This window comes from Varroa jacobsoni, unplaced genomic scaffold (assembly GCF_002532875.2).
Source record: "Varroa jacobsoni isolate VJ856 unplaced genomic scaffold, vjacob_1.0 scaffold_1383, whole genome shotgun sequence".
Taxonomy (NCBI): domain Eukaryota; kingdom Metazoa; phylum Arthropoda; class Arachnida; order Mesostigmata; family Varroidae; genus Varroa; species Varroa jacobsoni.
The window spans coordinates 361437-377813 of NW_019214285.1; the positions used below are offsets into that span (position 1 = coordinate 361437).

The following is a 16377-nucleotide window of genomic DNA, read 5'->3' on the forward strand; positions in this document are numbered from 1 at the left end:
GTGTGCTTGTTCTTAACCTTACCTGCGTTCTTACCATTCGTTGCTCAACTATATGCCCAGTCATAACAGCGGCAGCGACAAGCAATAGGTAGTTCTTTTGTTACGTAGATATAGAAGCTGGTGCACGAAGAAGCCATTAGCGATTAGGGTAGCCACGTACACGGAGAGGTATTGAATAAGTTGCCTGTTAGAGACAGCGCTTGGAGGGTTTAGGAAGGCTGCAGAGGTTTGGTTCAGTGAATCGACTCATGAAGATAATTTTTGTAAATCGCAAAACCTTTCTTAGTAGCAGACCGCCAAGTGCGAAAGGGTGGGCGACTGTTAAACGAGCCATGACGCCGGTTGTTTTTTCTCTCTGCGCCTCCTCGCTGACCAATCGTAGCTGTTCGAACCCAAAAGACCCAGTTGAATTGCTTACTACACTCTTTTCGAAAGTTAAGCTCCGTGATTTTACTTGATGCGCAAATCCTCGAGAGCTGCTTGCGATGCAGAGATGAAAATGGTCATGTGCAGGCTCTTCTAAGGCGGTCAGAGCTTAAACTGGCAAACAACATGCCAGCATCGAGAGACAACACGTTGCACTCTAATCCACCTTAAATTGTCCCTTACTCTGTCAAAAGGGACTTTCAGCTCGAGGCCAGTGCCGCCATGAAAATTACTCGTTCCTTGGCTGTTTCTACACTATGTCGGTCCTTGACCGAGGTACACTTCAACGACAAGGACTCACGAAGACATTTAATGCAGTATACGTCATATAGACATAGACTTCGATACTGCGGAAACCTATACAGAGCAGATCCGCGAGTTCAATAAATTTTGGGTTAAAAATTGTGGTTCGAAAAGCGACGGGTAAAAGGGAACGAGCCTGTTAGAAACGCCGTCGAATGTCGCAGAGGGTTCTCGTTGCCTGGTCGTCATCGAGTCAGTGAAGGCTCTTGGTGCAAGGGGACCTTTAAAAGCCAAGGGAATAGGCGGGGCAATTCGCTCTGGCTAACTGGCTGGTACCCTTGGCACGTCGCTGGTTTTGCTACCAGCAGCCGTCGTCGCTCACCAACATCGCGTCTACCACATGTTGGCCATTTGCTGCTGCTGTTGTTATGAGAAGGGACCGCTAAACCCAACGGGGAGCCGCTTTTCGTCGTGCTTACCGATTTGCTTAGGTTACTGCTGCTGCTACCATGTACGCCAAACCTAGTCGAGCAGGCCTTCCAGTTGACCTGATCTGCTGTTTGCCTTTGACCCTACCACCATCGCTGCTGTTACTACTGCAGTGAGCACATGAGCCGTTGGTGGCAGAAACGTCACCGTTTTACTGGTCGACACGGCTAATGTAAGCAGATACAACGAACGCTCGTTCACCTCCTAAATGACGTATTTACCAGTTTTACGTCTCTGTGCAGGCTGGCACCGATGATAATGGGTAAACCAATGGAACGCGGCCGACGGTGTCGTTAAACAAAGAGTCTGCGAAACTTCGAGAAGGTTTCAATAGACGAGCGAAGCGGTACTGAGCCTTTAGAGCAGGGAAGATTGAACGAATCAGCAGGTCCAATCTAATAATAAAACTAATTTTAAGTTGCTCGTCAGTTGTTTAACTCTTGTCTTAATGGCTCAACGCCCAGTTGATGACTAACCAAAGAGCCAGGCTGAGAAATAATCATACATACAAAATAGGCCTGGCTTGTTATCGAAGTTGCTTCATCCATTGAAGGTGATCATATATATAATAAGAATAACTCACGTAATAAGCTCTTTTTGACATTGCTATTGGAATTAGTTTTCAGCTTTTTATAATAAAGAATAAATATTTCTCACGATTTTATATTCCTTCTTTTTTATTGCATATATTTATTCAATAATAAATGATATGTTATTGTATCTACGGTACGGATCATTGGTAAGCCGACAAATGCGAGTATTATGTTACGGTTAAAAGAGTCATTTCTAGCTTCCTATGATTATACCCAGTTTTAAATATTTAATTATTGCTTGAAACTAGTATAATACGCAAAAAATGGAGATGACTTACTCATCCGCTTCATTATATACATATATTTGCACACGCAAACATGTATCCTGATAGGAGGACGTTTTACTGCCAGACAATGATTTAGTACTAAATAACATACACTTAAGGTTCTAGGCTCTAACCTATGGGATTGGCAGCGTCGAGAATCCGACAGTTATAGGATTGACGACGTGAATGAACGAAAAAGGGTAAAGGGCCAGCAGCGAGCCGAAATTACTGATGTTTGTGGTTGCCATTACGGCTATCACTGCTGTTATGCACTTCCTTGTCGCACGGGCCTCTGCTAGTGGTTTTTGGAGGGAAAACAAGAAAGATGACAAGCCAACCAACCCTAGGGGTTTCGTAACATCCAGCAGCAGAAATACGACTCCAGATTTGAAGTCCTGTACACGACGAAGCAAAGCAGAAGACACGTGTTTTTCACCTCAGGCAAGCCATAAAGAAAAGCAAAATACGCGATAGAAGCAGAGCACCCGTAAGTAGGGCACAAGGCCCGCAAGTAAGGCCGTTGTGCTGCTCGCACTGATAAATTGGGTTAGGCCCTCGTTGCATTCTACACGTCAACTGGCCAGCCAACTTACCTATCACCGGGGGAGCGAACGAATGGACGGATAACTGACTGACGAGAAAGGAGGACGAGGGGAGAAGAAGGGCCCAGTGACGAGCCTGGAAGGTATCAAGGAAAGAAGAAAGGGAAAAACAGCCACAAAGCGATCGAGCTTTCGGGTACCCTTGTACGACCGTGCAGGTTCGTTCAAACAAACAACCAATTCTTTGCGTCACGATTGTCGCCGCCACCGTTATCGCCGCTACTTCTATTACAGATACAAGACCGCTGTTACGACTTCAAGTTAGGCGAAGAACAGGAATCGAAGCGAGGAAAGCACCATTTTACCTCTATTATATAGAGAAAGGAAGAGAACCTACATGAGAGCGTAATAGAGGGAATGAATAAAAGAAAGACAGGAAAAGGGAAGTGGTGTTGGCTGCCTTTCGGCGCATGGCAACTGAATGAGCGTCGGCGTTAAGGTACACGACAGGAACGACAACCACTGTGCAAGACGAATCCAATTAAATTGCTTGAGTGGCTCTTCGGGCAACTGAGAGCTTGGCAAAAATAGGGAAGGGGGCCATGAATGTATGGGCTAATCGGCAATAGAGGACGTCACAAAAAGCAAATGGCCATGGTGTGTCACAAATGAAGGACTATAGGGGAACTCCTTGCACGAGATCGTTTTATCGCTGGAATTACACACAACCAGAAGAATAAAAACGATTATTATTATTGTTATTTGTTTCGCTAGAGTTATATTAGTGTCGTTTTCTGAAATTAGGCTTTAGATTCTTTTTAAGCAATTTAACAGTACTTGTTAATTGTGCTATTATGTATTCATAAAAATTATTCACAGCCCATTTCAGCTTGGCTACGCTATAGGCGTCCATAACTGATTAGGGAGTTAATGCCCTATTGCTTAATCTAGCCGTTGTGCACTAGTACGCTCGACCATAACATGTCTATGTGTTCAACGAAAACGTATTACAAGCCTGTTTCAGTTTGTGTTGAAATAGCCTTTCAGCATAAGATGAAACCTCACTTAGCTTAGAACTATGTGGCCGCCGCAAATCTAAATTAAAAGTTTTCACCCGACAAGAAATATACTTAGAGTCTTGATAAAAGACTACGCAAGTCAGTGTGCGACAGTCAACGGAATTCTACATACTTCCTCGGTATAAATTACAGCTTCTCTTTGGCGTTCCCTATCTTCATACCATACCCTTAGTGCGTCAAGATGATAGAATCCTCTAACGCTGCATGAAGAATGGATACATATACAGATTTGGCTTGAAAGTGTAGTCCGAAACGCAAATGTGGAAATTTATTTTAAAAATAATTAGCTACGACATTTTTAACGGCCTGGGAGGGCATTTGGCGAACATATGTTGAATACCGTTGAAGGTACCTTTTTGGCTTTAAAAGCTAAGGGCTCAGCTTTACCGTGAATACGTGATAATTGGTTTATAAAAGTTTGCAGTACTTTGCTCCGATTGTTTTTTAACAGAAAGCCGACAATGGGGCGTGTTTTTTTGCAACTTCATTTTTCAATCGACGAGAATATTATTTTAATTCAACCCTTGCTACAATGTCCGTGGGCTATTTATGCTTTTTCCCCGCAAATATGAAAGCCAAATTTGTATAAGGCTATGTTGTTCTCCGAATCAAATAGGTAAGTGTTGCCAATTTGTCATAATGAAGCCATCTCTTTTCGATTTTTCAGATTTATATGCTCGTTTTGTTCGGTTGCGTATCTATGGATGCATAAGACAAGGACGACGCTGGCTAATAATAAAATGCATTTAATAAACAATCCAAGCCTTTAATAAATCATCTTTACAAGAGAGGCAGCGCAAATACACCTGGGCAGTCGAATTCCATATCTTGGAATCTGTCTTTTTTGCTATAGATCTTTACAAATCATAAGCAAAGTAAATATGATTCTTTTTTTGATAATCATGAAGATTGTCAGTCGCCAATTGTCGCCACCGATGTTGTCTCGTTGTGCTCCTAAAATTGCTATTGTTGTTGTCGTTGTTTCAAGTCGTCTTAAACCCGCTGCAGCCGCTGTCGTTACAGTTCGCCCCCTACCCACTTAAGGGAACAGACCCTACGCCCCTCGTTCACTCATTCAGTCGCATAGGGACTCACTCAAGCGTCGTTGTCCAGCAGTCTACCGCCGCGAAGCAATGCCTTTCTGCGGAACCATACAGTTCACGCAGGCCAACGTTTCCATCCCTTATCCTTTTAGTCTTTCGTGTAGTCGTGTGCCTGTGCTTTTTGTGCTATCCCATCTCGACCGCTTTCCTCGCTTACTGCATACTCGTGGGCTGTTGTGTCTTCCACGAACAGAAGAATCTTCTCTCAGTTTTCTGTTGCTGCTATCGCCGCCATCGTACTGAATAATTAACATGTTGTCCCGTCTAACCAACACCCAGAACGAGCAACGGCTAAAGTAGTAGGACTCGACTCACCCCCGCACTTATCCTGGTACCAGAAGCCATAACATGCACCTACTTATTCAGCAGCTAGCCACGAAGAGTCTTAGAGCTTCCAGCAGAAGCAACCACCCACAGGCATGAAGTACCCTGTTCTCGATCTCCCTCCTTTTCTCCTTCTGTTCCTTTCCTAGGCCACCACATTCTTGTACAGTTTCTTGTCCGTCCTCACCTTTTTACTTTATGAGCTTTTTCCTCCACGATGCTACATCATTCTCCTCCACATCCCTGTCTTCCTCTTCCCCGACACGCTTCTAATTCCCCGCCCTCTGTCCAGCTCGTCTCTCTGTCTTAGAATAAACAAAGTTTAGTCTGCTTTCGCTGGTACAGTCGAGGCTTGGTCGGACTTGACCCAACTGTTGTCGTCAAGTGTAGCTGCATCACGCTCTGTTTCACTGGTTGTTACTTTACCCGTCTTGTTTGGTTTTCGGCTGGACAGTAACTTTTCGGAGACGTGCGCAGAGTCGGCTTAACAGCAGAAGATGCTCTCCTTCGGCAGGTCGCAGACGCTCCACATGGCTGGCTTAGTGGCTGGCTTATTTCCACACTTGGTGGCCACTGTGACGGTGGATGGCGTCGACCAACCCAGCTGTCGTTCCGCTTTTGGCGATACAGAAGAGAAGATATGTCGACGGATAAATTATTGCTCACAAAAGTAGAGACTATCTCAGTAGCCGCTGTACAAGTTGCTACTCTACATACACGTACAAACATATCTAGTACAATTCGGCCTGTCGTTCCTACATTGTTATATGGGACGAAGATACTATCCTGAATTGAACCTTCGCTCCTTGTCATTCATGACCATTATTTAAAATAGAAGCTATGTGTTAGCTCTCGTCAAAACATAAACGGATAAACGATAAGTAGATACCGGGACATATTTGCGGGCAGCACCTAATTGCGGTCGGACGGATCGATCGAAGCAGCGCTGAAACCACCACCACGTCGCATTTGAAGACACCGAATGAATTCCACTTCAGTGTAGTATTCATGTATATACTATGCATTTATCATGAACGCAACTGGCGCCATCGGGTGCATGTTGAAGTCGATAAAACCAAAAAATGAAGATAGGTGCTCACGCGCGCAGGTACTTTAGCCAATTCGCAAAAAAAATGTTATAAAAATTAAAATAAATGTTTGCATCTCTACTTTATATCATTCAAACACTCAGGCTTTGATTCACATTGTCTATTACTCATTCCACCAATGCCAGCATAACACGGGCGTAGCATAATTTAATGTGCCATCAGAATTGCGATGATCGAACATAGCAGATTTTCGAAAATTTATCGTTTCTATGCTCAATTGATACTTAACCGATACGATGATACGATGCCGCAAATTTCCCACCATTCGACATTTTTAGTTCATGGCTTTAGCATGCGTTTAGTGTTGCTAGAGTTCGTCAACGAGGCAAACACATGCTAACAAACGCTAACGAGGATCCGCTATTGTGAATTTTACAAATGTACGAATGTGTTTGCTCTGTAGATACGTTTCGCAGATCAAGGGGCCGTTGGATTCGACAATCCATAGGCATAAAACAGTCATAGATCTATATAGTTTGCCTATTTTCTAAATACGGTGAGGTTTCTACTAATGGCCAAACAAGGTCATCGAGTTTTACCAGTCATTTCCTTAGTCGCGAGCAGTTTCGTGGAGGAGATGATGGACAAGAAGCTGGCGAAAATCACATAGGCGCAGCCATCATGATGGCATCAGCCAGCTAGGTGATGTATCATCATTCGAAATGGTGAAACTTTAAAAGGGAGACAGAGACCGAGTCGCCGCATCTAGATCGAGCGCAGATCGCCTCGTTCGATCAAAAGGAAAGAACAAACAGGATTAAGTGACACACGATAGATGGGCGCGAACTGACCTAGTATTGCCTCCGATGGGGCCAATCAGTAGTCGGCCACTTCGTACGTTCTACGGCGCTGAATCGAGCTAATGTTCGATAATCATTAGCAAAAAGGAAGCGTTCTGTCATTACTATTGACTCGTAATGGACCTGCTCCGCAAGCTAACTGTAGAAGCGGCAAACGTTTGCTACGACTCCGTCAATTGAATCATGAACATATTCTGCCTGATGGTAAAAGAGCTTTACAACCACTTTCAAGTGTAAGCCTTTTCTATACTAATTATTGCCTGATCCTCGTGCGTAACCCTGACAACAATGGTATATATGATCTTTTCGTATTAAAAAGAAGGAAAACGTATACGTCAATGTTTCGTGTTTCATGCCCGGTATCGCCGTTAGACATACCATCCGGCGGTTGGTTCCAAACATAAAACGCAGTCTGCCCATGTTCGGGTTTGAACCCAGACCACAAGGTGTTCCCAGTATTATTTTACAAATACGTTTTTCAGAAAGCTGTCACGGGGATGCGCCTGCGCACACTTTTGGCTTAGGCTCTAATGCTAAATCTTCAGAGAGGCTGAATATGAGTCGCAGCTTGCAATATACACCACTCCCAAAACCACTCCCAAAGTATACATCGTCTATTGGAAACGCATGTTCTCATAAGCATTATTTTCATTGAAAGTACTTCATTCAGCTCTAAGCGCAAGTATCTAAAAAGGTTTGGCGCCGGGAGTCATCTACGCTTAAGGGATACGAGGTACTATGCGCTGAATTTTGTCACCCCTATGCAAACGGGGTCCTCATGGACGCAGCAGCAGCAGTAGCAAGAGTCGCAGTCTTTCGCATCACTTGGAATTATAGATTGATGGACAGACTTGTTTGCGGCTGCATACTCTCGTAATAAATCAACATAAAGTTGAGATAATTATCGTGAAGTAGACATTGCGCCGCCTTCGGCTTCAAGCATGTGAATAATGCTTGAGGGGATGGTTGTGCTAATCGTCCCCCCCTCCCACACCAAAACGGGCTCTATGACAAAGGCTGTTCAGAGTCTGAGCCTTCCTCTGACTTTTAGATTGGATTATCTCCAACTTTTATAAACTATAGATAACCAAGTACAAAACGATTTCTAACAGAAGTTTTGTCAAAATCTGGAAAATTAAAGCCCTGCCACCCGGAAAGCCTTTTTTTGTGAAAAATTTGAAATACTTTCTTGCCTATCGGGTCCTGCAAATGCAGTAGACAGGCTAGCGAACTGGTTAATAATCGCGATTTTTTTAAATTAAATAAATTTAATGGATTACTGTAAACAGATGCTACCCACGAGAGATTATCGAAGTAACTCGAGCGTGCATAGATCAATTCGCTGGAGATACCTTATCGAGTCTGTCGTGAACATTGACGAAGTTCCCGGGATCCATTTTAGGTATGTAAACGCCAGACAGACCACCGTATTGTGCCGCTAAACCTTTCAAGGTTAGTCATAGACGGACAGTACATGATAAGCACAAAGACTGTTTTTAGGTGTTTAAAAGTTCAGGTCTGTATACGTAGTTCGCGATAGCGTTCCTGTTTATCCTTTAGCTTAGCTAGGTATCAAGCAGAAGTTGTAAAGGATTTCAGGCCAACGATTGGCTAGTAAAAAAAATTTTAATCGCCTACTTCTTACTTATAGTATCTTAAGATATTCTGGAAAAAAACTAAGGGAGGAGACAAAAACTGTTCCTAGAAGTATACTTTCAAACTAAATATTACGAATACACTGTCATGAGAGCCAAACGGACTTAAAGGGCACATTAGGTGGGCCTATTTAATTCCATGTAGCTACCTGCTTCGTGCTAATTTAGTAGATGTCCCGTACTTAAGGGTTCTGGACAACCGTCTTAGATTGTGCACGGTTTTTTCCCCGGGTTGTTTTTCCAGCTAGATGGCTTTAAAATCACATATCAAATTATACGAGTTATATCGACTCGGCGTTAGCCGCCATTTGAAAGCTAGCATTTAATATTTATTTAGGCTTAACATAAAGCGCCTTGGCAATGAGTGAAATCTATACAAAAATACGTTATATGTTGCGATATTAATTCGATAACGACACATATGCTGCCAAGATCCGTAAACAAATGTGTTGGGTACAGGGTGAAGGTGCATTGTCGAAAACAACGGCCCGAAGGTTCGTTCTGATATGAGGGATGCATCTCGTAATATTCGAGTAATTATGAAAATAGTCCATGAAATCATGGCGGAAGCTGAGTGAGACCAATAAGTTAGTGCCAAATAACTAAAAATTAACCACCAAAAAGAAAGTTGACCGCAAAAATAAGTTCGATATTTACATGCTACACGAACCGACGGAAACTAATTCACCCGGTCGTACAGAAACGCAACAGAATCTGAGGCGCTTGATTACAGATGATGAAAAATAGATCAGATATTACAATAATGTGCAAATCATACAGCGCTTCATAATCTGTGGCAGAGCCAAATGTAAAACGATGTATTCGGTGAAGTTGGAAAGGAATTGCCCGCTATGATATGACCTTTACTGTCAACAACCAAGAAACTATTGAAAAAATGTTTAATGAACAGAAATGGGTATAGAATTTTGATGCATCCGTCGTATAGACCGGACCTTACATCGCCAGACTATCATCATTTGCAGAACTTCCTTCAGCTTCGGCAAAAAAATGCAAAAATCACTTGGAAGTGACACAAGTTTTACAGTGTTACCGGAAAAACGGCAGAAGGTCATCGATCCAAATAGCGCGTCTTCAGGTTAGGAACGATACTTTCAAATACGGGAAACACCCTTTCCACTTCGGCTCTGACATTTTTTAATAGTTGTTCGACAAGCCAATACTACAGAGCCAATATAAGAGGAATACAGAACAGTCTAACACATTGCAACATGTCTATAATTATTATTTTTGTTTTATAAAGTGCAAAGTCTGCTATTATAGTCCGTGCAAATTATAAAAAAAAAAACCAATGTTTCCAAATAAATCGTCCAAAGCAGGTCAAGTATGAGTATCCACTAACTATAAAACTAACCGGAGCAAATAAATTAAATCAAGAAATTTTTTTGCTTATATCGTTTACCTACAGGCCCAGCTATTCCGGAAGCGGAAAACCTTTAGCTCTACAAAGTGTAGACATTTTGAGTGAGAAAGAACTTTCGGAACGTAACTGGCAAGTAATAATTAAATTTACTGACTAATTAGTGCCGAGATTAACGTATCCTGTAGGAATTCGCTTGGGCCTTTTTGGACCAGTCGATTATTCGTAATCGTCATTTTTGTAGAGCTTTTTAGAAATATTGGAGCTTCTTCCACACAATATCACTCACTGTTTGATGCAGTTCTATAATTCTATTGTTCAAGGGCCTACTCTTAGGACTGGTTCCAGTTGCAACAATAGGACAGCATCGCCACTAAAAAAAAAAACTGGGTAAATTTCACTGAATGACTAATATGATAGAGAAGAGGAATCCGCAATGGTCGTCTGTTCTATACGATTCAGTCTGTCTAATTCGTCTACGAGATGGCTCTCGAGTCCGTTTCATCTTAAAATGACCTTTGTCGTCTTACGGCCGTTTGTACAACAATCCATATCCTCATCTTAGAAAGGTATCTATCTGCCAGTCGGTGGACGAGTATTATAAGCGCCAAATCGTATGGGGTTTGAGTGCACATTGTCATTTCGGCAATGTAAGTAACAATTTCAACACTGTGTTGTCGATTAAATAATACTGAAAGAAACAAGTAAAGATGTTTGTGTTTGTTGATTTTCTATGGCCGCTTAATTCATTTATTAATTATCCGAGTTAATTCACTGAGTGGCGGGTAATCCAGAGAAAATTCCGTGACAAGAATTTGTCGTCTCACGCTGCGGAAACAATCGTAAACACGCTAAGCGTTATTTTGAATAGAACCACATGAATAGAAACAGAAAAAAAAAAAAAAAAAAAAAACAATTTACTGACAGGACTATACTTCTCTTTTGGAAAAATCTGGTAAATGTGGCCAATTTTGAGGCTACATACTATTATCGTTGATGCCTGCATTTTGAAACTGTCGTTTAAACGGTTTGCTACATCTTGAATGAAGGAGCATTTACTTCATACGTATTTTTATAGAACAGAGTGCCGGGATGTGTTAAAGCGTAGATACATAAAAAGCTGGATTTAGAGCTTTGCTAGCATACCTGTCTGTACACTGGGCATACATGTTTATATTATATTCTATAATCCCGACTATTTCCGCTCGCTTCCATGCACACGTTTACTCTACGGCAAAAAAAAAAAACTGGAATAATGTATTCCTTAAATGAACCGTTTTTCATTGCCATTAGCATACAGCAGCACATCAGTTTCACTATCTCTATAGAAACGGCTAGCGAAGTTGTTATGGCTATTGACCAAATAGTGTCTATGGGCACAGTTCCTGTATTTGTTAGAAGAACCTCAGTCTTTGCTCAGTAGCTGACAAGACAGAACAACAGAAGAGCTAACCTCGATGCCACATAGCGCGCATTCACGTAGCTACAAACATACACTAAATTACAGATTTGAGTGCACTGAAGTAGGTTACGTTATATGGGTATGGACACACGTTAATGTGACCCGCTGTGAATATATATGTACATAATTCTACATCCACAAACCCATTGACACGTACTTGCATGGGAAATTCTGGGGGACAAAAGAGAGCCCTCGTATGGTCTAAGACATAAGCCGTAATCAGTCAGGTTGGTAGTGCCTTCGTGCTATGGCCGCACGGCTGTTTTTGCCCCTCGAATAGCAGAACATCCTGAACAATGACAGACGTTGTCGACAATGGTAACAGCATTTCATGACTTTTCTTGACGACGGCACGCCAGAAGCGGAACACGCGAGCTTGTAGGCGGGAAGCAGCAGTAACACGAGATAATGACCGCTGGTTGTATGCTTCTGCTAGTGCCACGGCCACCGCTTTGCGATGGCCCATTCGTTCCGCATGACGAGATAGGATAGCGCAAGGCTGGACAATCCGAACGTTGTTTTGCAGTGCTGCATTACCAAGCTAGTTTGAGCTTAAGGGCACCGCGCGTCTTAGGCTGCTGCTGCTTGCGCGTCGGTGAATGGGAAATCACACACGAGGAGCCACTGACTGGATATGAACAGAGAAACTCCGGATGGCGATGGCAGTGGCAGCGGCGGCAGTACGAAAGTAAGAGTTTCACTAAACACAAGGGAGAGCGATAATAAAAATACAGCGACAAAAGGGATAAAAAAAAAACGGGAAGAATTAGTGGAGCAGGGGATTTAGGAGGACGATGGCGTGATGACTGCTGAAAATAGGGTACGCGAAGTCGGGAGAGCTTGATGGGGGCTACGCAGATAGACAAGACCAATCAGCCGCCTCTCTCTCTCTCTCTCTCTCTCTCTCTCTCTCTCTCTCTCTCTCTCTCTCTCTCTCTCTCTCTCTCTGTTGGAGGATACAAAACGAATATCCAGCAGCAAACACAGGAAAGAGAGCCCCTGAAGTTCTCCCCCTTTTGCTTGCACTCTCATTCTGCTTCCGTCGCCTAGCAAGGCTGGCAGGCAGGTAAACAGGCGAGCGCGGGAAAGGAAGGAACATCGACACAAAAAACCTACAGCACCACTAGGAGCTACCGTTGCCATTATGAAACACTGAAAACGCGATAATGTTAAGAAAATTAACAAGTTTGCCCTCTGCCTTTCTTTTTTTTGGGCTCCGATTAATTCGATTCGTTTGCCTGCTTCACGCTTCCTTCTCCACAAAAGCAACGTTTTTGCACCTATGGTCTTTTTTCATCCTACTTATCTGCCTGTTCCTTCTCTCAATTCAAATTGCGCGTTTTGAATTGCTCGTCGTCTTGCTGTCACTGTTGTTACTGCATGAGCCCTGCTGCGAGAAAGCCTTTTCTTCTCATTGACTTGGTGTTTTCAAGAAATAGCTTAGCGACCAAAGCCAACCGCCGTACGCTGAAGAGATAGGTCGCTCTGCACAGAAGCTGCGGGTGAGCAACAGAAATAGTAGTGGGGGTGGACGAGAACAACTGTTTAACTGAAGAAACCGAGCTATTAGAGACCATTAAATTTATGTAACACGCTAGAGTTGAGTACACACAGACGCCATCTTAGGAGTTACCACGCACCGAGGCTAAAGCGTTTTCTGCTAGCCTTAGCAACCTTTTCTGAGGCGAGCTTAACCAAACGCAGGTAATAACGTGTGAAACGCAGCTGATCGAATTGTGATTCGGAAGTTGGAAAGGGAGTGACAATAGCTGCGTTTTACTTGGCCGCCTTTGTCCGTTGACTTTTCCCAAGCTGTCGCTCTGCGGTTGAATGAAGAAGTAAATAGCACTATGACATTGAGACAGACATAGTGTGTAGGGATGGAGGGGAAATGATGATAAGTAATCCGTCTATACGACACAATATCCGTGTTTGAATCTGAGCAAAAACGGGACGAGAGCACCCTTTCACTGCTCTATAGCTACAACCAGATCAGACAGCCTCTGCCCGCTCAAGTCGGCTAAATAGTTATTTCCAGCAGGCAAGTTGGTAATGAACGCATTATCACAATAGCCTTAAACATCTACTAACTCTAGTCAAATTGGGTATTTGGACCTTTGGAGTATTTATTTTTTGCCAAAGTGGACTTTTAGATCATTCCGTTTGTGGTAGGCCCTTGAAGGCGCGAGTTCTCTGTTTCACTAAGTTATAAATAACATTTTCTACTTTTACTGTTGTATGCTCGCTTCATCGAAATCATTCCGTTTCACAGAATGAAAAAGCTTCATATATACAAAAAAGGTCAAGTTTCTACGTCGAACGGCGGACGAGTGCCATTGAACTTCCGTCACAAAATCTATCCCTAATTTGTCTAAGTATTGTTCTAATGATAATAACTCGAACCTATCAACTTATTTCGATTTGGAATAATTTGGCGAACATCGTACTATAGAACTTCAGTTAAACCGAAATTGAAGAAGGACGACAAACGTGGTTCAGCATCAAAGGGAAATTTTTTTACTCTATAACAATTCTTTGCTATCTACTAACTAAAAGATTTTAATTTTTCACTGCTTGAATTGTTCGTGTCTCTAAAGCTCTTCAGGTACAAGATTTTTATTTTTCCAAGTGTTTTATCCATTGCACCATTGTAGCTCGTAGCAAGGCGCTGAGCACTGGGGATACATGGTTGACATAAGCTTGTCAGTGTTCTTTTCTGCTCGAGTCAATCATAAGCGAAACAACAGCGCACACTTCGGTACGCTTTAGCTGCAATTTTCGTTAAAAAAAGGTACTTGTATTTTTCGTTCTGTCATAGGAAATCCTTAGCACAACACGTACAGATAGATAAAAGAAGGACGCGCTAAAGGCTTGTAATTTACATATGAAAGAGCTAATGCTACCTTCTGCCAGAGTGTGGACTTCGTGCCAAACAAAACACGTCCCAGCAGCTGACGCTCTGGCTGTCGATTCATGACCTTTAACACAGTTTAATTAATCCAATGACGCGTCCTTGCCTTTTAAATCTTCTAGTGTCGTCACTTTTCGAAGTAGGCTTCATTTTATAGGTGTTTTGATAAGAAAAATTAATTACTGCCTAGTAGGACTTGCCTCAAACTACCTGAAACGTTGTCTTTGCACTTCTGTCTAATATTTCGTTAATAAAAAATTAATATTTGCCTACTCACCTTTTACAACTAATTACACCTTGTAGAGAAAAAAAAAAACTATTAAAAATGTTATAATCCATTAAAGAACGCACAGATTTTTTAGTAATACCCTGCATATATACATATCTATCTTACTCAATTATGAAAGACTAGATTAATAAGCAGCGATAAATATTTTCTTTGAATTTCTAATCGAGGTGCTCAATCCTTTCCTATTTCAGTAACTTTGCGATACGTTGTCAGGGCACTAGTCGATGTCTCCCTGTAATGCGCAGCCAAGGAGCGAACAGCGTGCAACTGTTCTCTTGATTTTTTACCGTCTTTAAGTAACTAGAACTACAGCTAAGTATCAAGTCAGCTGGTACTCCGAATCAGTAGAACTGCGTGAGTGGAAGAACTTCGATCGTGCCGACGTTTACAGTATAACAGTGATAAACGCGCGATCATAAAACACATGTAGATTGAACTTTAGATAATAAGAGTTGGACAAATACAGTGCACCGGCAAAACCTTGATTGGCAAAGCGGGCCCACTGTGTATTCTTGGTTCTAAATGGATTCGGCTTTTCAAGGGCACCCTACAAAACGTTGTTCCTAAAAGGCCTATTTCCAAGCGTTATAAGGCGGAGTCCTTCGCTGGCCGTTTCAGATTGTTTAATAGGTGTTGCATTAGACGGTGGACCCATTGTATTCAATGCTATCTATTTCCCAGAGAGTGTTCGGTCATATATTGATTGCAATCTTGGACGTACATTATTTACTGATGAGGTTTTCACTGAGACTGTTTAATTTTGCGGTCCTATGCTATTGCCGATCGCTCAGGACAGGAAGTACAATGAAGCTAGGTGAAGCGACGTAGCAAATAAGGCGATTTCCTTGCCGCTGTATGTGATATGCTTTTGTTTGGAGAGAATCAGCCTAAAGTATCTGTGTTTATTTACTGTGCAAAAACAGACGCACCACTTAATCTTATATAGCTTTTAATTAGCATTTTTCTAACGCCTTACTCTCAGAGCCTCGAAACGGGATCTCAAACTCAAGTAATTTATTAAAATTTATTAAGTCTTACCTTGTGTTGGGTTTAACTTCACTAATATCCCCGTTAATTTCCCCAGCATAATGACCGTGCTCAGCATCCTCACTTTAGGTGCAACAGTACAGGTGACGAGAGCCTGTTACAAGGTTTATGCGCCGCAATAGATATTTCCCGTAAAAGCTAAAACGTCAATAAGCATTCTAGCCTCTAGGAATATCTATTGAACTCCGTGAAAATATAGCGAGATATAAATTATATGAAATTTCGATAATTCTCCTACAAATAATATTACGTGGTAACTGTCATGATGTTTCAATTTAAACATAGAGTTCATATCTCTCGAAATCCGATAGGCGTATTAAATGCACCCGATGGCATTATCAATATTCTATGTATGTATATATGTCTATGTAAGCGAACGTCTTCGAGAAGCATCTATATAGTGGTGCCTTGAAATCGTTCCAGATTAAAGGTCCAATGAGATATATTAAACGTCGGTTAAACATAGAGACCTATCACGCGAAAGATTTAAGATTTACTTTGTCTCTTGGTATTGACGCATACATTTGACGTTACGGGGCGTATACGCAAATGACCAAATTACAGAACCTGAGCTCCGGGTAGGTTATCGTCCATCGATCAATGAGCTGGCACGGACTGATGCCATATGCCCGTGTAGATGAACTAAATACTTATGTGGGAA

General features: G+C 42.2%; 1 protein-coding gene and 1 long non-coding RNA gene across 11 annotated transcripts in view; both read right to left on the reverse strand.

Moving 5' to 3' along the window:
* LOC111269399 (LHFPL tetraspan subfamily member 6 protein) overlaps positions 1-16377 on the reverse strand; it is an 89123-nt gene that overhangs the window by 34952 nt on the left and 37794 nt on the right. The gene's annotated exons all lie outside the window — the stretch shown is intronic.
* The window catches only part of LOC147752261 (uncharacterized), a 38239-nt gene that overhangs the window by 13183 nt on the left and 8679 nt on the right, over positions 1-16377 (reverse strand). Inside the window, exons 1-3 of one of the 5 annotated variants that reach the window (XR_015314567.1) lie at positions 2152-2604; positions 866-1565; positions 35-184 (exon numbers count right to left, since the gene is read on the reverse strand). This is a non-coding gene — a long non-coding RNA (uncharacterized LOC147752261). The other 4 variants (XR_015314566.1, XR_015314569.1, XR_015314570.1 and 1 more) reach the window with 4 other exon arrangements.